Source organism: Stenella coeruleoalba (genome assembly GCF_951394435.1).
Source record: "Stenella coeruleoalba genome assembly, chromosome: 8".
NCBI classification, from domain to species: domain Eukaryota; kingdom Metazoa; phylum Chordata; class Mammalia; order Artiodactyla; family Delphinidae; genus Stenella; species Stenella coeruleoalba.
The window spans coordinates 18,932,850-18,959,376 of record NC_137154.1 but is presented as its reverse complement, the minus strand read 5'-3'; the positions used below and the strand labels follow the sequence as shown (position 1 = coordinate 18,959,376).

The window sequence follows — 26,527 nt, the reverse complement described above, 5'->3', positions numbered from 1 at the left end:
TGAAGACACTCACACACGCTTGCAGGAGGTTTCCTCTTGGATATGAGGTTGGAAGTTCTCAGTGTGATGCTGAATGTGTCTCCTCTGGTTTCCTACTTGCTGAGACCAAAGACATCTCAAGTTGAGAACTAAAGTTAGTTCTGTTTTGTGTATAACCTTGTGTCTCAAATCATGAGACCTTGAGAGGAAGTCTAACTTTACAGCCAAGTGACCTTGGACAAGTGAATTCAACTATCTGAGACTCCATGAAATAGGAATGTTTAGAATAGAGTTTGGATGAAATAATTTTTCAGAGCGTCTTCCTGCTCTCCCAGTCTATGGTCCTTGGCAACCTCATTCCTCTTAATATCACCTTCCATCTGTTTATAATGAGTGACTTTGTTCAGTGAGTAGAAGGTAATGAGAAGCCCTGAGAAATTACAGCATCATAATTGCTGGCCCAGTCACCTCCTCATCCCAGGTTTGACTCCTCTAGATCATGAACAGTGAAGGCAAGACCAAGTAGTCACCAGCCCCCAACCCACTGACAACCTCTGTCTTCAATGCCCAGAAAGCAAGTCCGGCACCAAGGGTAGTAGCACAGGACGTGGTAGTCTAGGAGGGTCACATTGGAAGGACCATGGCAGGAAGAACGTGTCATTGCAAGGGAGATATTGGAGACAGTAAAATGGTTCAAACGTGATTGATTCACCAAGGATGACAAGGAGAAACTTATTTTGGAAATCAAACTGCCATAAAAGACTCCAGAAAATTCCATTACACTACAGGAGATGAAGAAGTTGTGAAGAGTGGTGTTGTTGCAAAAGAAAGGGGTGTGGAGTTAGGCCCTGGAGGGCTCCAGTGTAAGAAAGTAATAATGATGCAGACCCTAAACATTCCACACTTTACTTATGTCCTAGGGTTTGTCTACACAATTTCCAGCAGAATGATGAGAAGATCAGTCGTGGAGGAAAGGAAGAGGAAATGGGGAGTTCTCAAAAAGGCTTTGGATCCCTAAGCACTACGTACAGAGACCCAGTGGGTTTTGATCATAGTTTTCCAACCCTGAATAGAGATGTATGGTGCTGACAATCAGGTTGTAGAAGACAAAGTGGACAAATGAGCTTGAATATGGATTGAGTTATAGACCAAGATAACTTTGGTCTTACCACAACTCACAAGTTATTTTGTAAAATAGTAGGGACACATGGAAGTGAGATGGATTAAAAAAAAAATTCCAGGAGATGAAAACCAACATAAGGCATCATCTCAATGTGGGTAGCTCTGGAACTCTAGTACCCATCCAAGTATGAAAAAAAATCCCTGAACCACATGATGGCATAGAATCAAAAACATAGAGTGTCCACCAGCTGGAGATATGCCCACTTCTGAGGTTGAACAGAGACTTTATCAACCCTACTATCACTGAGTATATCCATTTAATAAGAATAATAGGGAATTCCAACAATAAGAACTATAAAATAAACTTGATCTCTAGATCTCAAAAGCTTGCTTTTTCCCAATTACCTGGATAACTATAACTATCTTATTAACTTCCTGTATTATCTACACACATGGGTATGGATTGAATGATATTTTTTGTTTGCTGTTTATATTAAAGACATTTCTCTTCAATAATGAGAAGCGTATCATGAAAAAGCCTTCTTTTATTACCTAAAACACCTTTAAAATTGTAAAGTTGTTTGGCATCTGGTAAGCTGATATTTTAAAAAAAACACATTTTAAACACATTTGAAATATAATTTTACAAATTGATTTTTTCAAATAAAATAAAACCTGCAAGCAGCTATTTAAAAGGGTCCTAAATAATTGTAAAAAAAGTAGACGGTTTTATTTCATGAAACTGAAGATTTTTCATTCTTCAAAAAAGAATTCTTGAAATTGGTATTAAGAAACTAGAGACAAAAATAACAATAAAAACAGTAAATACTAATATGTATTTAGCTGTGGTGATCTCTTAAACCACTTTTATTTATTAGTTACATCCATCCTAAGTGGTAGGCATGCTTGTTTTTATTCACATTTGAATTGCTTTGACACTGACTTGGTTTAGAATAGTAACTCTTAGTCTAGCATTCACTGAGCTAACGATTCATCATGGACCCGTGAATCTTTACGTATCAGGTTCAAAATATATAACTATATGAATTTCCAAAGATTAGTATATATATATGTATTTTTTTTCCTTTAGATCTCAAGGTGCTCTATAACCCTTTCCATTTAAAAAGGTCTAAGAATCTCATCTAAACAGACATTTGGAAAAAATAATTTGGCCCACCTTTTAAAAGATGATGGCAAAAAGTTTGTAGAAGAAATAGGATGCAACATAGGAGGTTTTAGCTAGCATTTATGGCATTTTGCAAGAACATTAAAAAGTGTTCTTTGATTAGTAATGTGTGTAGATTTTTGAAGTGTATGCCAACTTTCTCCTTTTGCTCTTTTTCTCCAGTGTTTAATATAACATATGAAATATGACCTAAGCTATTAATCTAAACATTGTTCTCATTAGTTTCAAAGCACAGCTATTGCTCCAAAGTATTTTTATAAATGGTACCCTGCTACATCTCGGCTCTGCTTTGACATTCAAGACCAAACTAATCTTGCTATTCCCCCTTCTCTTCGAAGCCGACTTAAAAAGCAGAGCTTGGTATCTCCAATTCCAGCTGTGCTTTTATTGTGCTTTACATAAATCAAAGCTTCAAAAAGATTCCAGAAAGATTTTTCTCAGTTTTCACATCAGAGGGGTTTGCAAAAAATCACTGTGCCGTAGGGGGGCCCTGATAAGAAATCTCAGAAGGAAAGAAAACATACAGGTAGGGAGGCCCCGGGAGAGAAGGTTGGGGAAGGATGATCAATGTCCTCGAAAAAAAGTTTTCTGATGGAAAAGCAGTACAGCTTGGAGCACAGTGAAAGAGTCACTTAGAAGAATCGACAAGCTTTTAAGCAACGCTGGATGCTACAATGGGCACCATGATAATTAAGCAGAGATTTACATGGTCAGATGAACCCATTTGGACTCCTCTTACGTCATCCTCCTGAAGGACTCGGGAGTCTTATAGTTAGTTCTCTGGAAAAGGCAGAAGAGAGCCTCTGGCTATAACTGGCTGGTCAGCACAAGAATTACTTCCTATGTTTCTTCAGAGATATTTTTTAAATTGGAGCCCCAATTACTACCATTCTTACATTCCGCTGCCACAAACCTCTCCCTTTCTTATCAGTATGTAATGTTCTACTTAATAAATAAGTCAGGTATTCTTAACTAGGTGAAACTGAATCCTAGGCACAGGATGCCCGTTTGGCAAGATTACACATTTGCATAGTTGCAGAGACAGGCCTCCAACTCAGGACACTGCTATTCCAGGGGGCTAAGCTCATCCTCACTATGCTATAATAACTAAAAATATTGATCAACGGCTGTGTCTGACCCCTGTAGGCCAGATTAGAAGGAAGGGTCGCCAAGATCTTTAAAGGAAAAATTCACCTCGAATTCTTAAGTCTCATCCCACCTCCAACAAGATGGAGAGCTGTGTGTAAGCACTGCTTTTACCAGAAACTCACTATGAACCATCAGGCAAGTAGTCAGACCTCTTTGAGTTTACATATCAGTTGACACTTAGAATTTTTACTCTACCCCACAATAGTAGCAAGCCTGATACTCAGGCTTATCCTCTATTAACTCATCCACCCACAGATGCCATTCAATTTCAGCCTCCTTGGCATGTCCCTTGCTGTTTATCCTGCCAAATAATACTTCCTTCATATTGATGCATCTGTCTTTTAAGACATAGGTGAATTTCCAACATCTCATTGAAATCTCCCCTGACTCTTCCAGACCGCACTAATCTCTCCATGTGTACTGACCGCTCATAATACATGTTGTTAACAACACACGCACTTGATTCAATAAAAATTCTTCCTTGACAAAACTGTAAGTGTCTTAAGGAAAGCTGCCAATTTATACGCTTTCATCTTTTCCTTTGGTTCTGAGGATAGTGCTAAAAAAAACACACTGACAAGGCTGGGGCTTTCCTTCTGAACTCTCTGTGTTCTTTTGGGATAGGTACCAATTGAAGAAAAGTGACAGCACCTGTCCAAGCGCTAAAACTTCCCTCATTATGGGTACAGGACATTCAGTATGAATTGGTCTTCTCCACACAAAGTAATGCGTGGGTATCTCCATGTTTTCTCTGAACCTAACCCCTAATTTCTGTCTGAACCCCTCATTTTGTTAAAAAAGTCTCTGATGACCCCAAATAATGAGCAACCATAATCAAAAGTGCATTTCAAAGAGTTATTATTTTCCCAAGAGATATACTTATCTCAGACCAATAAATGGGCCCACACTGGCACTGAATGTACAATCAATTAACTCATTTATTTTTAATCTTAAACGGATATTAATAGTTTTTGTTTTGTGTTATAGATAATAAGTGTTCCTTATAGAAAATTTAGGATAGCACAATGAATAAAATAAAAGCCACAACACAGAGGTAATTATTTAAATCATTTTACTACGTTTGTCCAAACACGCACAGGGCACCAAAATGGTTTTATACTGTACATATTTTTCTGTGGCTTCCTTTTTCACTTACTACATAAATAACATAGTTATAAAGTTAGCTATTATTCCATAATTGCTTTTAAAGGTTGAACTGTGGACGTAATCTATTTTGACATTACATTGCTTTAAATGTTTTATATTATATAATATATATGAGATGTAGAGTATACATAAATATTTTATGTATTATAAACAACACAGTGGACCACCTTGCTTGGATAACATATTTCAGAAGTTGAGAATGCAGAATTATTTTAAGCCATGAACTGGTGATATCAGATACAGCATGGAGGTGAAGAGATTGTTCGGAATGAGAATAAAAGTGCTAAGGAGATTAGTTCAGAGCCTATGGCAACAATTTAGGTAAGAGAGTATAAGGGCTCATAAATTTTGACTTCCCAACTTTTCACAAAATTGTGTGAGTTGGGGAGGGAGAGTTAGAGGAAGCTGAAAGATGGAAAAAATCACACAGTCACTAGCTATGGTGATGGATTCATAGTGACAGGCTCCCTGGCTGAGCTTCGCCTCTCAGCTGCAGACACCCCACAGGAGAGGTCTGGAATGGTAAGACAAGAATGGGAAAACACACACACACATATATCATAGGTATACCTTCATGATATGTAAATTCATGATATTTATGAAGTTGCCAACAGAGGATATATATAAAGGAGAGAAGTGGTCCAAGGACTTAAACAAAGGTTGGGAAGATGAAGAGCAGTTAATGAGATAGGGAGAACACTAGGAAAGTGAGGTATCCTGAAAACCAGGAAAAGAAAGGAGTGACTGACTTGGTTAAAACTATAGTTGACTCAGGCAATTCGAGAATAAGCGTCTTTCAAAAATTTGAATGAATGCTCTATTAAATAACTCCAACGTTTAAAAAACAAAACCCTCATAGGTGACTCAAACTAGATGAAAATAGTGATCAGAACGTTTTTTTCTTCTTTTCTGATATGTACCTTTCTGGAAGTTTAGTTGGAAATTCACCAAATCTATGAACTCTATTATGACTATGTGTTTAGAGTCTCAGTGCTCACTGCTGTCCTCTCCTGGTCCCCCACCTATAAAATGTTAACAATAGTTCTTGCCAATTAGGATTAGCTGATAGAGTGTTGGCAAAACACGTAGGAATCTTGGGATGATATAAACCAGGCAGGCACAATATGTTATTATTATACTCAGTGCTGTTTGCTTTCCTATTAGGAGACTGCTTATTTCTCAGCTACCCTAGAGCTTCAACAGGGGCTTTCAGGAGGGCAAGTTCTATTCTCCTGCTGTCTGGTAGAGTCTGATAGCTGCTAACCTTGCCAATGAGGCAACAATAGCTGAAGCCATAGCATCTCTTCATCTCCTTGGAGGGCTCCAAAGATGGCAAGGCACACAACCACACAGCATTCAGTGAGTGGAGGCATCTGAGCACAGTCTTTCCTGAAGACTAAGAATCAGAAATAGAAACTCCAAGGGGAACTTAGAAGCAATGGCAGCCCATGATTTTCAACACAACCCTAAGGACTCAGTCAGTTGGGGAAAGAACACCAGATCTAACGCTTATCTTTTCTGCTGCACCTGCAGGCTTCATGTATAAGTTACTCCTCAGAATTATTGCAGAACATAAGAAAATGTAAGGCCAGCACTGTGTAAGTAAAGGGGAAAATAAGCAAATCATCTGAACAATTTGGGCGAAAGTGTTCTATTTGGTTTAAATGCACGTTTTCGGGAAAAAGGCAGGTTTTGGACTCCTCAGTTTTACTTGGCTTGAGTTTTACAGATTTTGAGAAAGGAATGTAAAAGAGATAATGGTAAATGAATAGAGATTAATTGGTATGTTTAAAAGTGTAGCAATATTTTAAAAATACCTTAGAAGCTTTATTAATTGATCACTAATCTATTTTCGCAAGGTGCTGGGGAAAAAAGTCCTTTCCCCACAAATCACAAGGGCATTCTCTACCACCTTATCTACCAGATAAAGCTGAGTGTCAGGAGAGCTGAACATCTGGGTGGGAGTGAGATAAAAATATCTGGGACGCCACCACCAGCTGTTGCAACAAAATGGCCAGTCCCGTTCATCCAGGCTTTGTTTATGCTTTATATTAACGGACCCAATCAGGGTAACCAGGCAGCCAACTAGCAGCATATGTGACTCAGACTGTGGCTGCCTTGATTCCATTTTCACAGGCAGTGAAAACGCCCCCCTCTGCACCCAAACACCCAAACATCCAACTCCGGGATGTTGAGAAATTCACTTTACCTGCTGAACAAATAGAAGCCATTTGAATTGATATCTTTTGCGAGGGTTCAGACGAAAAGACGGGAAGGGGCGATGGGGAGAGTATGCATATTGTTCTATCTGCATGGATTTATTAGATGTTACTCAGTTCAAACTTTCTCATTGTCTCCCCAGTGCTTATAGGATAAAGCCCAAACCTTCACTGCAAAGGCCATGGTGAGGATGTTGGCTTCTACTTTGAATGAAATGGACAAAAACACAAACAACCCAATTGAAAAATGGGCAGAAGACCTAAACAGACATTTCTCCAAAGAAGATGTACAGATGGACAATAGGCACATGAAAAGATGCTCAACATCACTAATTACAAGAGAAATGCAAATCAAAACTACAGTGAGGTATTACCTCAACACCGGTCAGAATGGCCATCATTAAAAAGTCTACAAATAACAAATCAGACTGACATCTCTCCTGTCCTGCTTTTAGAGCCTGGTATGTGTGCCCAGGTGGGAAAGCTCTAACCCCAATCCTCCATGGCTCCATAGAGCTGTTATGAACTGAATGCATATTTGAGATGAGCCTTCAATGCTTGGATGGGAAGAGGCTGAGACACAGTCCACCAGAGGAAGCCCACACTGTAACACAGTAGCTGAGCTGGAGACAGTGGCAGTAAGGATTTCTGAGCACTAGACCCCAGTTTAATGAAGAACTGCACTGCCACTGCCTATTAGGCTGAGGGCTTCAGCTGCAGCTGGAGTTCTCAGCTGAGGTTGTAGAAATCTGGTTGCCCAGCTCCAGAGGAACAGCTCATTGATAGAGTATCACTGAGAGGGTGCTAGGGATGTAAAGGAAGGGAAAAAAAAGGGTTCAGACCTTTGAGGCCAGAGGAAATTTGGGGTCCATAGTCCGCAAGGTCAGGGGAGGGCTGCCCATTTTTAACCCAGGCCATTCAAGGATGAGAAGTTGCTATGGCTAGGAGGCAGTGTTTTTCTTTTTCATTATATTTTTTCATTGAGTTTAGCTTTTTGGATAGTTATTTGTGATTTCTGGAAACCACAGCAAATCATGTTCTCCCAGTTAATAAAGGAGGTAAGAATGGTGGGTGGATGCCTACTATTCAAGGATCCTTCTTTTTGCCCCACTAAACGAAGCAGCCCCAGACGAGGATTAAGTTAACTGCACAAGTGTTTCACGTACTCACACTGCAATCTTAGATCTCAGGATTCTATGCCATCTGCCTACACTCTGATTTCACAGAGAAACCCCTTTGATCCTTGTAGTAACTCAGTCAGAGCCTGTGTCTCCTCTGCTCAGAACACTCCAGTGATTTCCCATTTCCTTAGAAGAAGAAGAAAAACTCCCTACAGTGGCCCTCAAGGCCCCACGCTAACCAGGCTTCCTACATGTCTACCTCACCTCTGTGACCTACTCCCCCCTTCACTCATTCTGAGCCTCCTGATGTAACGGCTTGACTGCTGCTTCTAGAAACAAGGCATGGTCCCATTTCAGAGCCTTTACACTTATTTGCTTTGCCCGATCTGCTCACCCCCCAAGAGGTCCCCAAGGCCCACTCTCTCATCTTCTGTAAGCATTTTCTCAAATGTTATCTTCTCAGTAAGTCCTTCCTTAACCATCCTTAAAAAAACAAAAACAAACAAAAAACCCCAACAACTTCACCCACCACCCCTTAGAAACAAATTCTTCCAATTCATTCTCTCTCCCTTATCCCTCTCCGCATGCATACTCTGTATTTTACTTGTGTATTCTGTTTGTCATCCGTATCCTTTCACCAGAATTTGGGCTCCAGGATGGCAGGGGTGTTTGACTTTTTAATTCAGTGCTCTGTCCTCAATGCCTAGAACAAAACTTGGCTAATAGTGGGCACTCAGTAAACATACTGAGTAAGCTAACAAATGTCTTGCCTATCCGACCAGAATCCTCCAGTCTGGTAAGGAAAACATTTTATGCATCTTTTGTGTGTCTTTTGTATGTTCCACAGTGCTCCCCAAAGAGAATCCAGATCCATCAGGCATGCACATATTCCTTGCCCAACCAGGAAATATTCTTAAATCATTGTTTTTACTACTGATAATTTATCAAATAAAAAAGAAGTACCTAACTTTTTCTTATTTTACTTTTGCCAAGGCCATATTCATAATCAAAGTAAGTATCTGCTTTTTAATAATGTTTATCCATATAAATTAAATTGCGATCAAAATGATCCTGGTTCTTCAAAGCTACAGGGTTATAAGTTGGTACTTTTTGTGTGTGTGTGTGTGGTACGCGGGCCTCTCACTGTTGTGGCCTCTCCCGTTGCAGAGCACAGGCTCCGGACGCGCAGGATCAGCTGCCATGGCTCACGGGCCCAGCCGCTCCGTGGCATGTGGGATCTTCCCGGACCGGGGCACGAACCTGTGTCCCTTGCATCGGCAGGTGGACTCTCAACCACTGCAGTTGGTACTTTTTATTCACAGAGCTCAAAGAACTAGGGAACTAAAAACAACGCATTGGTGACAAAGCACAGAATGCATTTGCTATGGGACTCCCTAGTTTACCAGTTTCTGAATTTCTAAAATGAGGAATTAGGCTCAGCATTAAATGATACTAAGTTCCCACCAGGAGTTTTAGGACGTGTTTTATGCATTATTCCATTTACCCTTGCAATTCCTCTGTAAAGTAGCTGATATTAATAACATTTAAAATGTAATAAATTTGGAAGAATCAATAACAACGAGTTATATGGTAGCGCCTCAACCAGTGTCCTACTAGACCAACGGTTGGCAAACTATGGCCATAAGCCAAATATAACCTGCTGCCTGTTATTTTAAATAAAGTTTTATTTGAAAACAATCACACTCATTTTTTACATATAATTGATGGCTATTTTAACACCACAGTGACAGAATTGAGTAGTTGCAACAGAGACTACCTGGCCTTCAAAGTCAACATTTTTACATATAGCTCTTTACAAAAAATTTTTTCCACATCCTGTACTAGACTATATGTTGCATGAGGGCGCAGTGTTGCCTGTTATGTTCTCTGCTGCATTCCCAGCACCTAGAACATTGTCCGGCATAGAATAGGTGCTGAGCAAATCTTTTTTGAATGAATGAATCAATGACCCCAGATCTATGTGACTCCAAGTCACAAAATTTTCACTTTAGTCCTTATTTCCTTAGTTCCAAACTGGTTTTCTATAAAGATCTGCTTAAAGGAAAACTCCATTATATTTAGAAGGAACTTATAACAAAAATATAATTAAAGTAGTATACGTATACGGATGCTCCATCTTCAATCCAATTCCTGGAAATGATTAACAAAAGGCCAGGATAATATTCCACCTTTGGTGAATTTCTCATACGTCCTCTTACTTTTAAATTTCTATTGTGCTCTTGAAAAGTAACTTGAAAGACATGGAAGGATTTCCATATTCATTCTCTATTGATGATGCCTTAATCCACCTGTTTCGCTCTTCAAGAGATAGAAGGATTTTTCTATAGAGGGGTATTATTTATTCATACAGGGTAATAAAGATATTAATAAATGGTGATGATACTATAGCTCTTGCTGTGATCTGGAAATCCAGCTGTGTTCTCTTCACTTTCTTTACACCTAAAAATAATAGATGCTGTACAACTCAGCCAACAGTTCTGCTGACAGTGCACCAGGCAGAAGGGAGTCGGTTCCTCTTGTGCACAGCTGCAATCTCTTAGCAAGTAGTTTTTTTAATTGTTTTTTATTTTGACTAGCACAGCACATTGATAAGATAGGTTTTCTCAGATTTCCTGTCTGAACACGGTGATTTTTTTACTTCATATTCAAGTTACTAAACCCACAATTTCTTAACATTTATTGGAAGGACCTACCCATAAACAGGTGATCTCAATGTGAGTCAGAAGGGTTCCATCTGATAGCACCTGAAACTTGCAAAGATATAGTAGAAGCTGTTGTTTTCATTAGCTCGGTATTCATTCCATCTTCTCCTGGAAATGGCACTCCTGTTTTCACTGAGGAAGCACTCCTCCCCTTTTATTCTAGGTCATTTTTTGGGGTTTGATGTCACAGGAGGCTCCAGGAATTAGTCCCTCATGCACTTGACATCAATCAAAGGACTCTATTCTTATAACTGCAGTGACTGTGTCTGTGATGAACACAGACTCAGTGTGGGCCACTGACTGTCAGATCTTGGATATTCATTCAAATTCTACTCTTTGGGTTGCCAAGTTGTCATAACTCTGTAGCTGTTCACAGTCATTTTACAAATTCCAGGGGGAGAGATTACTCGATTTTAAAGCCAACTCAGAGAGGAATTGGTCCAAAAGATGAGTAAAGCAAAATAATTATATCTGATAACCTAGTTTGAGTTGCTGGAACTAAGAATGCCTGAAGTTATATCTCTAGACTATTCTGAGCTGGGTTTCTATGCTTTGCAACCCAAGGAGCCTTACTGCTTTAGAAAACAGATTCATTTGAGGATTTATTTTTCTGGAGAGTTCAAATGTTTTAAAAGGGCACCATTTAGTATTCAACAAGAACTAAATTTGGAGTCAGAAAACCTCAATTCAAAATGGTATCCTTTGGATTATCTGTGTCTTATTGAACTCATCTGTGAGAACGCTATAGGATCTGTGCTCGCCTATATTACAGGGTTATTGTGAAGACCAAATGAGACAATGAATGTAAAAATTTTCCAATAATTGAAAGTGTTGTGTAAAAGTAATGGTAGGTCAATTTCCTTTAAAAATACAGCAGTATACTATGTTTCATAAAGAGATGAATTATCTAGTAGTGCTTTATTGAAAGAGTCATTAGAAATGTACAAAGTACCTCATTATGAAGTTATTGAGTAAATGAGTCATGTGAACAAGTGAACTCTTGTCATGAGTTCTTAGGGAAGTTTTGTGGCAATGGCAAGGAAAGCTAGGAAAACACCAAATGTAGAATCCAAGTTAGAACATCATTTATTCATTCATTCAGAAAACATTTTAAGCACCAACTACCAAGTCAGTACCAAAAAGACGCCAGAGATTTAGGCAGCAAAGCATTCCAGATGCAACTGGGGAGATGACAGACCAATATATAAATAATTGAAATAAGCTAAGTACTATGATAGAGATAAGAATCGAATACTAGAGAAGCAGAGAGATGGAATCCACTATCAATGCATAAAGGTACTGGGGAAAGTTTCAGTAAGAATGTGACCTTTAAGCGCTGTCTCAAGGGATAAAATATAGTGCTCGAGGGAGACAGAGTTGAAAGATATTCTGCAAATTTTAGATCTAAAGGTGACTGTGGAGATCAAATAAGCTTTGAGCAACAGATATGATATCGAATTTCTATTGAAAACTTTTGTATTTCACTATCAGTTCTGCTGACAACTCACAAGGGTGACCTTGTAAAGTTTCCTTCATTTTTCCGGACTTACATCTCAATTTAGAAAGGAGGGGGTTAGGTGACCATTAGTGTATGTTCCAGGTCAAAGAGCCTATACTCTATGTTTGAAACCCCATTTTATAGATGCAAAAGTTTGAGATCTAAAACAATGTAAGTTACTTGCCCAAAGAATGGTTATAATGTAGAAGAATGAAATACCAATATAAAATTGTTATACATGTTCAAATTTATTGCACTTGAAATGAACTTATTACATGTTCAATTTCTTCACAGGTATATTTGTGATTGGCAGCATGAGATTCACAAGAAGGGCTGGTTCAGCCTAGAGAGCAATCAGGCAACTGGCTGTAGTCCTTACTTTGTATACTTTTACAGACAAGGGAAAGAATAGTAATGACCTACTGTACCAGAAAATTACACCTTGGTGTTTGGGCACCATAGGAATTTTCCCAGGAGTTGGGAAAGAGTACACAAGATATTACCTTGAATCTTTCCCTAAAACTCTGTGTGACAAAGCTGAGGTTACTATTAGGAATATAGACCTCAAGTAAATTACCGTCCTTTGTAAGATGTGTTGGACTTTTGAATAGGCAAATTCCTATGCCAACTTTGCTCTGTCTTGCAGAATGATGTCATAGATGAGACTCATGTTTTATTTCTTCATATACCACCTGGGGAAATGTTTTCAAACTAAGCATCAGCACTTTCACAATCTAGATTCCAAGATATGTCAAAAATTCACCAAATATTCACCTCCCCCAATGGCCAGTTGGCCATTTTCAGTAAAGCGCTCTGAGGAGACACACAAGAATTTACATAGCAGATCTTTATCACCCATTGTCAACTCACTAAATATTAATTAAGTTGAAGTGTTAACATTTTACTCTTAATGAACACCTATGGGAGGTACATTGCTAGGGTAACAACAAATAGCCGAAAAATAAAAATCGGGTTCTAGCACATCTTTCCAGTTCCAGCCACATTTTAAGAGTTAAGTGTATTCTATGTATCATTAACCACTCTTCACCATTAAAAGGTAAATTGATATCATTCATAAAAAAAATACTGTACAAAAATCTAAAATTTTATGTTATAAAATTTCTATTATAAAAGGGTTAGTCTCCTAACAAAGATTTTCAACCAAATTCCATTCAATACAACAAATTCTGCTTAAAGCCTTCCTGTGAGAAAATCATTGAGGGAGGCCTTACAGGGGATCAAAAGATGAATAATATTAACTAACATTTATTGAGTGTGCCAGGCACTATTGAAATAATTTAAATTATCTTGTCTTCCCATCAATGCTATGAGGTAGATAGTATCATTAACCTACTTTTGCAGATGAGAAAACTGAAGATCAAAGGGGTTACATAAATTTCTCAAAGTACACAAGTAGTAAGTGATAGAGCCTGGAATGAACCCAGGCAGGCTAATACCAGAGTCTGTTCTCCTAACCTCTGCCTTAACATTTTCAATCATTAATATTATAATAATTTTAGATTTATAAAAATCAGGATTGTGTTACCTAATGATTCCTTAATAAGTATTTTTTGATTAATAAGTGTGTTGAATTTAACTTTAAACAGAGGTAGTTCTATCCAATATTGGTTATACAGATATTATAATAAAACAAAACTAGTCAAAAAAAGAAAAGAACGACCCTATACTATCTCTCATTTGCCTAGTTTTTTGTTTGTTTGTATGTGTTTTATTTGCTTTTAGATGAACTTATTTATCTGAATTAAACTGCCTAAGTTCAGAGGATCATTGCTAATATCCACTTACCTTTATATAGCATGGCTCTCTCAGCAAATCAGGGGTCTTATTATTTGTCTATATTTTTTTATCAAGGCATAAACAAAAGAATGTCACAGATGGCTCGAGAAATAAGCATTAGGTACTAAAATTCAGACTCAGGAAAATTGTGTTATTAGGAAAGTAAGCTGTACGAACTGGAACTTTGTATTATTTTCTCATCTGAGCAAAGCTTTCTGCCTGTAAGTGAAGGCTTCTGCATGATTTCAACCATATTGCATGTAGAGAATGTGAATCCATCTTGACAGTTTTTCTGTGTGAGTTTGCCTGCCAAAGATCCACACCAGTGGAAGATGCATTCTAGACATTCCTGCCAAGCTACTACCATCGCAGTTCCACAAAGCCCTACTTCACCTGTTTTCAGTGCTTCCAGAGAAATGCACAGAGACAAGAGACATTTTACTTAAAGCTCCACGAGTTTTTGGTCTTATTTTCCTTTTCACCTCTGAAGCATTCTGCTTTAATTATTACAAATATTGGTGTGGGTCTTTTGGTTTATTTGTTCGCTATTGTTGTTGTTTGCCACTCAACTAAAAAAGCAAAAGAAACAACCAACCAAAACAAATAAACAAATAAACAAAAAGCCCAGGCCCTTTGGATTCCTAAGAGAAGGCAGGTCCCTTTTAAAGCAGAAATAGCGAAATCCTTTGTTTTTAACTCCCATTTACTATCATGGAGTCAAAAATTCTTAAACATGAGTTTTTAGTGATTAGTTAATCCAAGTCCTTTATTTTAAAAATAGGGGACGATGAGTCCCCAAAAGTTAAAGAAATTGTCCAAGTTCTCTTGTTTATTTAATAGCAGAATCAAGGTTTTTTAAATTAATTTTTTTATTGAAGCATCGTTGAATTAGAATGTTGTGTTAATTACTGCTGATAGCCAAGTGACTCAGTTATACATTTTGGTAACTAATTTCGTAGCCAGTTGCTTATAACTTCCAATTATGTCTCTGTTTCCATAAACACATGCTCCTCTCTAGGCATGGATGGGGAGTCATACGGTTAGCTGGTAAAACTTCGATGCTTTTATCATTCTTATAATGATATCCCAAGTGAAAGGAGCAGTACTGTCTTGAAATTACGCATTTGAGCAAAATAAATACAGTAGGTATATCTGAGAAGAGAAAGCAAACAGCAGTGAAGCTCCATAAAAGCTAATTATCTAAAGAAATATATTTTCACCTAAGGGGTAAGCTCTCAGAACTCACCCTGAGAGACATGAGGAGGATGAAATTCAAGTTTGATCTTCACTTTGGCAGATACCTTGGGTCTTCAATAAACTTTGATTAATTATCCTTTAGAGCATAGTCTTATTCTATTGGACATTATTTTTTATGTGTTTCACTATTTGTATTCATCCTCAGAAATAAAATAACTTCAACAATGTACTGTTATTATAGCTATCTTTCATTATTATATGTATGCAGATGTAGGACAAAGTTCATGGAGAAGACCCACTCATAAACTAGACCATTCCCTCCCCCAACTCGTCTTGTCCATATCTATGCTTGCTTAATTAATTAATATATATGATCTTCATGCTCAGTAGACGTAACAGGCAAGTTATTGATGTAAATGAACTTCCAGTCCATAGCTTTTGTGTATATGTGTTAAAAATTTGGTTGTTAATTAGGGTTAAATAAATAAAATATATTTCTGTTTCTTCAAGAAGATGAAAAAGTGTATATAATATAATATATATGTGTATGGGTATATATATACAATATATAATAATAGCTATAAAGGAACATTTATTATTTAATTATTATTATTGATATAGCTATAAATATTAGCTATAGATACTGAGGATACAAAGGTCCAGAGAACTTAAGTGACTTGCCCAAACTTATTCTTCAAAACTGAGATAAGAGAACAAGTTTTCTGATGCATACATAAATAAAAGTATACTGATATTTCCTTAGTGCCATAATCCTTTAGCTAAAACCAGTCATGAAGACTGTTAGGAAGAATCACACATAATAAAACTAAAAATATTATAGTTATAAGGCCTTAAAGCATACGTCAATATATTTAAAGGTTTGAAATCATACAAAGTATGTTCTCCAACCACAATGGAATTAAATTAGAAATCAACAATAGAAGGAAATTTGGGGAATTCACAAATATGTGCAAATGAAAAAACACGCTTCTAAAGATTCAATGAGTCAAAGAAAAAAATCACAAGAACATTAGAAAATACCTTGAGATAAGTGAAAATGAATACACAACATACCAGATTAATAGGATGTGAGCAAAGCAGTGCTCAGCGAGAAGCTCAGTATAAATGCCTATATTTAAAAAAAAAAAAATCTCAAATTAATAGCCTAACTTAATATCTAAAGAAAGGAGAAAAAGAAACTAAACTCAAAGTAAGCAGAAGGAAGAAAATAATACAATTGGAGCAGAAATAAAATAGCTCATAAGAAAAAAATCACTGAATCAAAAGACTGATTCTTCAAAATTAATAACAAAACTGACAAATATTTACTTATATAACAAGAAAAAAGAGATAAAACTCAAATCACTAAAATCAGGACTGAAAGAGGGAAATCATTACCAATCTGACAGAAAGAATAATGATTTTGTGGGGATAACAGGAAGAGCCATATGCCAATGAAATAGACTACTTAGATGAAATGGACAGATTCCTAAAAGACACAAGCTACCAGACTGAGTTAAAAATAAACAGAAAGTCTGAATTGAACCATAACAACTAAAGAGATTGAATTAATAATTTTTAAACTTCCCATGAAGAAAAGCCCAAGCCCATATGGCTGGTGAATTCTACCAGACATAGAAAAAAAAAAATAGTGCCAACTCAATTAATATGAAAGTCTTCCAAATATATAAAGGGAGGGAATATTTCCCATCCCATTTACAATTCCATATTACCCTGATACCAAAACCTGGAAAAGATATTCCAAGGGAAGGAAACTACATATCAATATCCTCTATGAAGAAAGATGAATAAAGATTTTAACAGAATACTAGCAAACCATATTTGCAAACAAATAATAAGGTTTATACCTGCACATTATATGAAATGTCCAGAATAGGAAAATCTATAGAGAAAGAAAATAGATTAGTGGTTACCTAGGACTGGAAGTTTGATGGAGAATGACTGTTAATTGGTACAACAATTCTTTTGGAGGTAATAAAACTGTTCAAAATTTAGATAGAAGTGATATTTACACAACTCTCTGAATATACTAAAATCACTGAGTTGTACACTTAAAAAAAGTCAATTTTATGGCATGTGAATTATATTTCAATACAAACGTTAAAAACATTACAGCCATATACAACAAAGGTCTCTAGTAACATGGTTATTCTTTAATGAGCAGGGCTAGAAAGGGGGATCTATGAAATTTATGGATCTTCTATCTGTAACATTTTATTCTCTTCTGACTTAAATGTTTTCTTTAAAACCATTTCTTTTCATAAAAAAGCTTTCCTTAAGGCTTTACCAATATGATTATGAAACAATTACCTGATAGCATTCTCTTTGCTTAGACAAGTGAGTGGTTTTTCACCAATAGGTATAAGGTAGTTGTAATGCTCATGTGTAATTCAGCATAGTTAAAATACTATTCTAGATAATACTTAGTGATATCTCTGTAACCTTGTCATTGTCACTCACTTGTGCTCTACTATCTTTTCTAATGTGAGAGAGCTATAGGTTGAGTTATAGGTAGAAAATGTAGAATTTTTTTCTTTTTCTTTTAATCTTTCTACTTTTGCATTTAGAGTAAGAATATCCATTACCTTGGAAGTGTTGGGAAGAGATTATTTGCTTCATCCTATGGAAAAATAGCAATTTATCTGAAAGGCAACGATAGGAGAAAGAACTTGTGCAATTCAACCTCTTCTGGATTCTCCCCTTTGAGCTTGCCTGCTCTGACAGTGTGTGTATCTTCTTTTGATCTTGATTTAATATGGTAAACATATCTAGGTCAAGACTTATGTTTGCCTTTTCTGTGAACATCTGAACTCTTCCCTTTCTAATCCTGCTATCGGGGCTTAACGCCATAAAACAAATCCTATTTTACCTTTCCAGGTACATATCTAATTAGTAGCCTCATCCTTCAGTGAGCTGGTCCAAGGAGTATGCTTGAGGATCAGACTGCAGTAGAGAATTTTTTTTAAAATCCATGTATTTATTCTCCAATATATCTTTATCAGTAGCAAAGTTGATATTTAATTCCTATTTCAATTCTCAAATGGTTCCAAAATTGGAAGGGTAAAGTGAGATGTAATTCACAAAGCCTTGGGTGGGTGTATTATGCATGGGAAGGTCATCTGTCATATATATCACAACCCGAATAGAGCACAACTGGCTTTAATCACTTGTCCACCCTTGTAGGAAAGTAATTTACCTCAAAAATGACACCAGGTAACAAGTTCATGCCTTAAAATATAACATATCTGGCCCATATGGGAAAATAGAGTGCTCCTGAAGCCCACCTCCCACCATGGAATCATGCAGAGTGTCATCTGAACAGCATGGTTACTGTCTTTGTGAAAAACAAGGTATCCACTAGTTTCAGATGGAAGCAGACTGATGTGCCACTTCTGTGTCCATCCTCACTCCTGTGTCCCTGCTTTCCAAGGCTAGGCATCCATCTGTCCAGAATTATTTAACTAGAATTCTGCCTGGAGGAAGGAAGCTGGGCAACATGGCCAGACTTATGTAATGCTCCCAAAGTGTACTTCCACCCTATTAATTTCAGGGATAGGTTTGAGATTCCCTAAGAGAAGAAGGGAAGGTAAAATGGGGAGAGACTGGGTTCCTGTTTCCAGTGGTTAATATTCCACGCTTGAATTGTTCATCTGTCCCTATTCTCTTTTCCCTGAGTCCTAATTTCATTTTACACTCCCATGACAGAGAGGAAAGGTCCATTCTATCACCTTTCCCCAGGCACATTCTCTTTTTTGCAGACACTGTTGCCTCCAGAATTCATCAAAACCTTGTATGAGGCTCTCCTTTAAATGTCCCTTTGCAACTCTCTGTATTGGTGACATTGGTACCCTTACCTCAGACCTGTAATTGAAATAAATAGTGCAGAACTATATTCTGGGTATATTTTTTTCTTTCTGTGCTGGCCAACTCATTTTATCTGCAAATTTTAAACTGCACGGAGATGAATATTAATGGCCATGTTATTATGTAAAGGTGGCATTGAGATTGATGCATGGTAAATACTCCAACTAGGAGGTGTGGAATTGCCTATCTCTGATAACTCCATGTTCTCAATACCTAACTAGATACTCTTGAGACCTATAACTTTTGCTTTTATTCTGCAGGCATATGACTTCCTCTCATTTGAGAGGCTACCTGGGGAAAAATGCCTACCCAACTGAAGAAGAAACCAATGTCCACAACCTACATTAATCAGCTTAGACCTTCCCTTTAAAGGCATATAAATCATCAACTAAGGATTACCAGAAATTTGAGAAAAAAAGCAATGCTAAAGAGAACTCTCCAGATTAACAAACAATAACCTGGAAGGAAATCTAATTTAAATGAATATTATTTATATGTATATTGTAGCAATTTATTAAAAGTGATGATACTATTGTAAAAATAAGAGATCTAGTGAGTCCAAGTTATGATTATCAATACAATTTGAATGGAATCCTAAACCTGATTACCTACCTGGAGAGCTGAAAGATAAAAATCAAGGAAACCTTCCAGAATACAGAGCAAGAAGAAAAAAGTGATAGAAAATATGGGAGAAGTTAATTCAGAAGAAGTATAGATCTAGGGGTTCCAAAGGACATCTAAATGGAGTTTCACAATAAGAGACTAAAGACAAAAGAGAGAAAGAAGTAATAATATGTACACGAAAATTTCCTCAAGTTAAGGAAAATCACTAGATTGTTTTCTGTATCCACGAGTCTGTTTCAGTTTTGTTATATACATTTTATTTTCTAGATTCCACGTATAAGTGATAACATACAGTAGTTTTCTTTCTCTGTCTGACATATTTTATTAAGCATAATACTCTCTAGGTTCATCCATGTTACTGTAAATGGCAGAATTTCATTATTTTCTATGGCTGAGTAATATTTCATTGCATATACATATAATTGTGTATATGTGTGTGTGTGTGTGTGTGTGTGTGTGTGTGTGTGTATACACCAGATATTCTTTATCCATTCACCTGTTGATGGATACTTGGGTTGCTTCCATACCTTGGCTATTATAAATAGTGCTGCTATGAACATTAGGGTACCCTTTTCAAATTAGTGTTTTCATTTTCTTTGGATATATATACCCAGCAGTAGAACTGCTAGTTAATAGGGCAGTTCTACTTTTAGTTTTTTGAGGAACCTCCATACTGTTTTCCATAGTAGCTGCACCAATTTACATTCCCACCAACAGTATACAAGGGTTCCTTTTTCTCCACATCCTAGCCAACATTTGTTCAAAATAAGGGCATTTTTAAGAGTTGATGGTTCAGAATTTCTAGCTTTCATGTGTGTTTCTGAAAAAGATGTTACTTTACTGTATACTGCAGATAAACTTTAAAAAGGAATTTTAAAAAAGCACAATGAGATTTCATGTCAGTATAGATGAAGCAGAAATTGGTAAAATTATAAAAGAAAATTGGAGGACACAGAAAGTTATCCTCATGAAGAAAGTGCACCCCTTGCATAAATATATAATTAAGAGATGGAATTGCTCTAACTGTATGATAAGGCACATGTTTCTATTAGAAAGAAAAACTCATTCACTCGGTTGAGTGTTTCCTGCTACTAGATTTAGGATCTCCTTCAGGGTAAGGCACTTGCATAATTTACCTTTGCGTCCCAAGTACTTGAACATTTAGCCAACATGAATGTCCCTTAGGCATTTCTCATGTCACCTTACTCAAATCAAATTTCCTCTCTCATGATCATTCCCTTAGGTACACCAACATATCTGTCCTGAGAAAATAAGAACGAATGTTAACTTCAGTTATTTCATACTCTGCAACCAGAGAATCACCGAATTTTGTTACCCCTACCTCTTTCATGAAACTTCAATCCATAGAGTCTTCTATCTCCATTTTTCTAGCTTGGGCATTAATTGCTAACAAAGAACCATTCCAAGAAGATCTTAACTGGTCTCCCTTCCTGACTGATGGGTCTTTCTCTTTGATTAAATCTATCATTTACATGCAAAGATTGGATATTGTGCAATAGAAAATAAAAAACTTATGCTATATCTTATTGTATAAATCACTATTTTTCTTATACTATCCATTCTGCTTTTCTTTTACAGCAATACTACTCAGTTTTTACCTAACCACGTGGCTGAGTAGAACAAAAGCTACTTTCCTCTTTGTCTTTTGCAGATAGTTGTAGCCATGTTTTGGATAAAAGGATGTAAACAAAAGTGGTTTTGCAACTTCCAGGAAATAGTATTTAAAGGACAGAGAATGTCCTTCTGCTTTCTGAGAGGCTAGAAGGGAGATATTCTCACTGGAATGGGAGCAACCATACTAGATATGAAATTGTAAGTCATTTTGAGGATGATGAAGTTGGGTCCCCGATCATGATGGAATCCTCATTTCCAGTTTCTAGTCATGGACTGGGTATGTTTATGTACAGAAGAAATAAACCATTATAATAGTTAAACCTTATAATTCTGGGATTTCTGTCACTCATGCAAATATTAAATTATACATTTTTTTTCTGGCTACAGATATATTCATCCCCAATCTCCAACTTTCCAGAGGTGGCTACGTGCCAAGACCAAATCCACCTCTAAAGTGGAATTTGGTTGCTGACCCAGCCTCACCTTTCTTGTCGGCCCCTTTCCCCCATCATAATATTAGACTTCTTAAATCACCATCAAGGCTGTTCACAATGTGTCTACAACCTGCCTTTTAACATTGGATCCTACTACATTGTGCCGTATGGTATGTATTCTTTCCCCTGCAACGGTTCATCATTTCTTCTTCTTTCTGTTATCCTGTTTATCTCCACTTACTTCCTCTCTAAGCCTTTGGTTTACTCGTCATGCTTTTCTGGTCTAAATATGTTTTGTTTTGTTTTGTTTTTCCTGTACACATCCATTTCAACAATCTACCAAAAGACTAAGAGATACAGTATTCCTAATCATTTTGAAAACTCAAAAAATCCCATGGGATGCCAACCTTACTGAACCATTACTGTATTCTAATATATTCACCTTTACTTGGCTTCAAAGAGTAAAAAACGAGAGGTAAATTTACTCCCAAGTTTTTTGTTTGTACATCCTATTACAATATCTGTTCCTAAGAGTGGTTATAGTTTATCAGTACATTCTTTGGATATTTAAAGGAAGGGAGATAAAAACAGCATAGGTAAGGGTGCACGCGCACACACACACACACACACACACACACTCAGGTGTGCAAAATATAAATGCTTTATAGTCTTCATATAAATTGTCTCTAGAACTGGGAAAACCAGCCACTGAATATTTCTGTGAACCTTTCCCCCTCCATATGCATATACACAATCACTGACTTCTATTTTATGTGTTCTCTTATTCAGTGTTTTAGTACTTATTATCATTGAGTCCAAATTCAAAATTTGATGAACACCTTCCAATTACATCCAATTTGGTTGCCTTAGGCAATTTATTTTAAAGAGCTATCACTTTCATTGGCATTCATTCACAGCATCGTTGTACTCCTCATCTGCTGGCACGGTGATTGTCAGAGCTCAGGAATCTGCCAGGCAGCTTAAGGGTGCCCATCTCAATCAAGGGGAAAAATGACAAAAGAAAGCATTATGCCTCATTAAATGATATTACAGACACTGCAGTGCTCTAATCTGTAATTGAAAATAATTTCAAAATCACACAAAGAATGGCCTCCTGTGAATTTTCTAACACTTACAAACTCAGAACAGTTTTAAGACATTTAATGGTTATATTATACAGCCAATCCACCCAGGCCGGAAAAACTGCCTCTTTCCATTCTGAGTTGGAGCAGATAGAGACAAATCAGAACCTTCATGAGAGAAGAAAAATGATGACTCACAAAGCCCTCCTTGGGAGTCAGAATTCGGGAAGTATTTTACTGCCATAGACTGATGTCCGTTACACAAAGCCTTCACCACCAGGAGTCGCTGTTGCTGGTGCGTCAGAGCACAACCAGCCACCTGCATGTGTGTGGTGACTCTACCCCTTCACCTCTCGAGTTGTTTGTTCCAGGTGAAAGTTGAATCCATGACATAGCATGAAGTTTACATTACGTCTGCAAAGGCTGTTGAGGACGCTGGAGATAGACAAAGAGCCTTCACTATCTCTGGCTGACAATCAAGTTCCTTTAGCAACAATGTACTTTCACAGGAAGGAAAAGCTAAGACAAGAAAGCAGCAAGACCACTACAGAAGTCATTTCAATAGTTGGAATATCTGGGGTGGTTTGCTCTGCCTCAAATATTCCAATTCTGGAAGTGGTTAGTGGCTTCAGTGGGACCAACTACAGCCACTTGAACTGGGTTGCATTCAATCTTATATTATTTGAGCAACATGTTAGCGATACATGGTTTCTCTACTACAAAAGCTGACATCTGCAGGGAAGGAGGAGGTAGGTCAAGGTGGGGACAAAGAAATGCCTAGGCTTGAAATTAAAATCAGGTCAAGAGACAGACAAGGATTAAAATAAATAGTAATGACACTGGAAAACATGGTATGTCCATGGATAATACAATAGAAGAGGTGGAGTGAAAGAGACTTCAGTGAAAATTCTTTAGTATCCAGAGAAAGAATATCTTCATCAGTGGAGATAGCATTCTGGATGATTTAAATGGCCTTTCTTGTGTTATTATATGTGATGCACCAACCAAAGCCTAAAGAAACTGTGCATTTTTCTGTCCACAGTCACATCACATTTTAAATACATCTGCAATAAGCTGAGGTAAGGAACAATTAGTTCACTAAAATCTCATCACATTCGAAGGCTATAATAAAATAAAATCTGTACACCTTTTCAACCATAGATTATGAACTAGAACAGATGATGCATGAGAGCAGGGACTTTGCCATTTTCACCTGCTGTACCTCTAGGGTCTAAAACACTTCAGGGTATATATTACAGGCTTGAGCATGAATGAATGAATGGGAAAAGCCTTGCCACAGACACAGTTGTACTGAAGCAACCAAGTACATTTCCTCAGAATACGAAAAGAATAGTAAGATAACTTTATTTCCAATTTCATTCTACTGGCAGCAAACCCAGATGATGTTTCTCAGTAAATATAACTATGGTAAACAGTTTTTCAAAACAGTATCCTAAACTTTTCTTTCTATAGACTGTACTGATTAAAAAAAACTTTGTTGTACCATATTATGTTAGTTTCAGGTGTACTACGTAGTAATTTGATATGTGCATCCATGATGAAGTGATCATCACGGTAAGTCTAGTAACCATCTGTCCTTGTACAAAGTTATTACAATATCATTAACCATATTTCTTATGCTGTATACTAAATCCTCATGGCTTATTTACTGTATAACTAGAGGTTTGTACCTTTTAATCCCCTTCACCTGTTTTGCCCACCCTCCACCACCCTTCCCTCTGACAACCAGACATTTGTCCCCTGTATCTATGAATCTGGTTTTGTTCCATTTGTTTGTTTTGTTTTTAGATTCCGCATATAAGTGACACCATATTATTTGTCTTTGTATGACTTATTTCACATAGCATAATACCATATAGATCCATCTGTTTCGGTGTAAATGGCAAGATTTCATTTTTTATGGCTGAGTAATATATATCTACCACATCTTATTTATCTATTCATCTGGTGATGGGCATTTAGATTACTTCCTTGTCTTGGCTATTGTGAATAATGCTGCAATGAACATTGGGGTGCATCTATCTTTTCAAATTAGTATTTTTGTTTTCTTTGGGTAAATACCCATGAGTGTAATTGCTGGATCATATGATAGTTCTATTTTTAATTTTTTGAGGAAACTCCACACTGTTTTTCATAGCAGCTGCACCAATTTACATTCCCACCAATGGTGCATGAAGGTTCCTTTTTCTCCACATCCTTGCTAACACTTGTTATTTGTTGTCTTTTTGATGACAGCCATTCTGACAGGTGTGAGATGGTATCTCATTGTGGTTTTGATTTCCATTTCCTTGATGATGAGTGAGGCCGAGCACCTTTTCATGTGTCTGTTGGTGATCTCTATGTCTTCTTTTTGATGTTGAGTTGTATATTTTGGATATTAACCTCAGTCACAGTAATCAAAACAGTTTGTACTGGCACAGAAACAGACACATAGATCAATGAAACAGAATAGAGAGCCCAGAAATAAACCCATGCTTATATAGTCAATTAATCTACAACAAAGGGGGCAAGAATATACAATGGGGGAAAGACAGCCTCTTCAATAAATGGTGTTGGGAGAACTGGACAGCTACATGCAAAAGAATGAAACTGAATTACTTTTCACAGCATTTACAAAAATAAACTCAAAATAAAGACTTAAATGTAAGATCTGAAACCATAAAACTCCTAGAAGAAAACAGGCAGTACACTCTGATATTAGTTTTAGCAATATATATATATTTTTTGGATCTGTCTCCTCAGGCAAAGGGCACAAAAACAAGAGTAAAAAAAAAAAAAAGGGACTATGTCAAACTAAAGAGAAGGAAGGAAACCATCAACAAAATGAAAAGGCAGCCTACTGAATGGAAGAGATACTTGTAAGTGATATATCTGATAAGGGGTTAATATTCAAAATATACAAAGAACTCATACAACTCAACACCAAAAAAACAACCTGATGAGCAGTTACTTGAGACCCCTCAGAGCTAACCAGCTTGTTCAGGAACACACTATCCATGGCAAAACCAGAAAGAGAACTCAGGACTTCTGAATTCCAGGACTTTGGTGGAGGACTATGGAAAGCACATGGACTTTAACTCAGACCAGTCTGGTACTGAATGCTGTCTCTGCCACAAGCTAGTAAGATAAAGTCAAGCATAGTCCTTTGCCCGATTGCCTAGCTTTGAATCTCAGCTCTTCCATTTGCTAGCTGTGTGATCTCAAGCAAGATATGTAACTTCCCAGAATCTTGGTTTCTTCATCTGTAAAATGAAGATAATACAAGAAACTACTTGAAAAAGTTTCTGTGAAGATGAACTGAGTTAATGAAAGTGCTTAGTATAGTGTCTGGCCTATAGTTAGTGCTCAACAAATAATTAGAGGTAATTCAGTTTTTATTTTTTTCTTTCTCAAACCCGTTTGATAACTCAAAGAAATAGCCCTTAATATAAACGCTCATCTCAGTGCCTAGAGCATATAAGGCTTTATCCTCTTTGTACCCTCCCATTATACTGTACTATATGCCTAAAAATGGGTGTGTGTGGTTTTGCACAAACCTTCTGTTGGGTGGGAATAATTCTTTTAAAGTAAATAACAGCTGGGAAATCATCAACTAGAAAGAGATATATGAAATAAAGTAAAAGTAAAGTCTGAAAACTGGACATGGGTTTTATAATAAACATAGATATGAATTTAAAACAGAAAAAAA

The 26,527-nt window shown here is 36.9% G+C and overlaps 1 protein-coding gene across 14 annotated transcripts in view; it reads right to left on the bottom strand.

Annotated features, from left to right (window-relative positions):
• Positions 1 to 26,527, bottom strand: part of LRRC4C (leucine rich repeat containing 4C) — a 1,468,103-nt gene that overhangs the window by 285,904 nt on the left and 1,155,672 nt on the right. The window contains exon 8 of one of the 14 annotated variants that reach the window (XR_013829412.1): positions 20,822 to 20,929. The exons of the other annotated variants lie outside the window; for them this stretch is intronic. The gene's annotated coding sequence lies outside the window, so the exon portion shown is untranslated. Of the gene's footprint in view, positions 1 to 20,821; positions 20,930 to 26,527 lie in introns of those variants that run through there. 14 annotated transcript variants of the gene reach the window in all.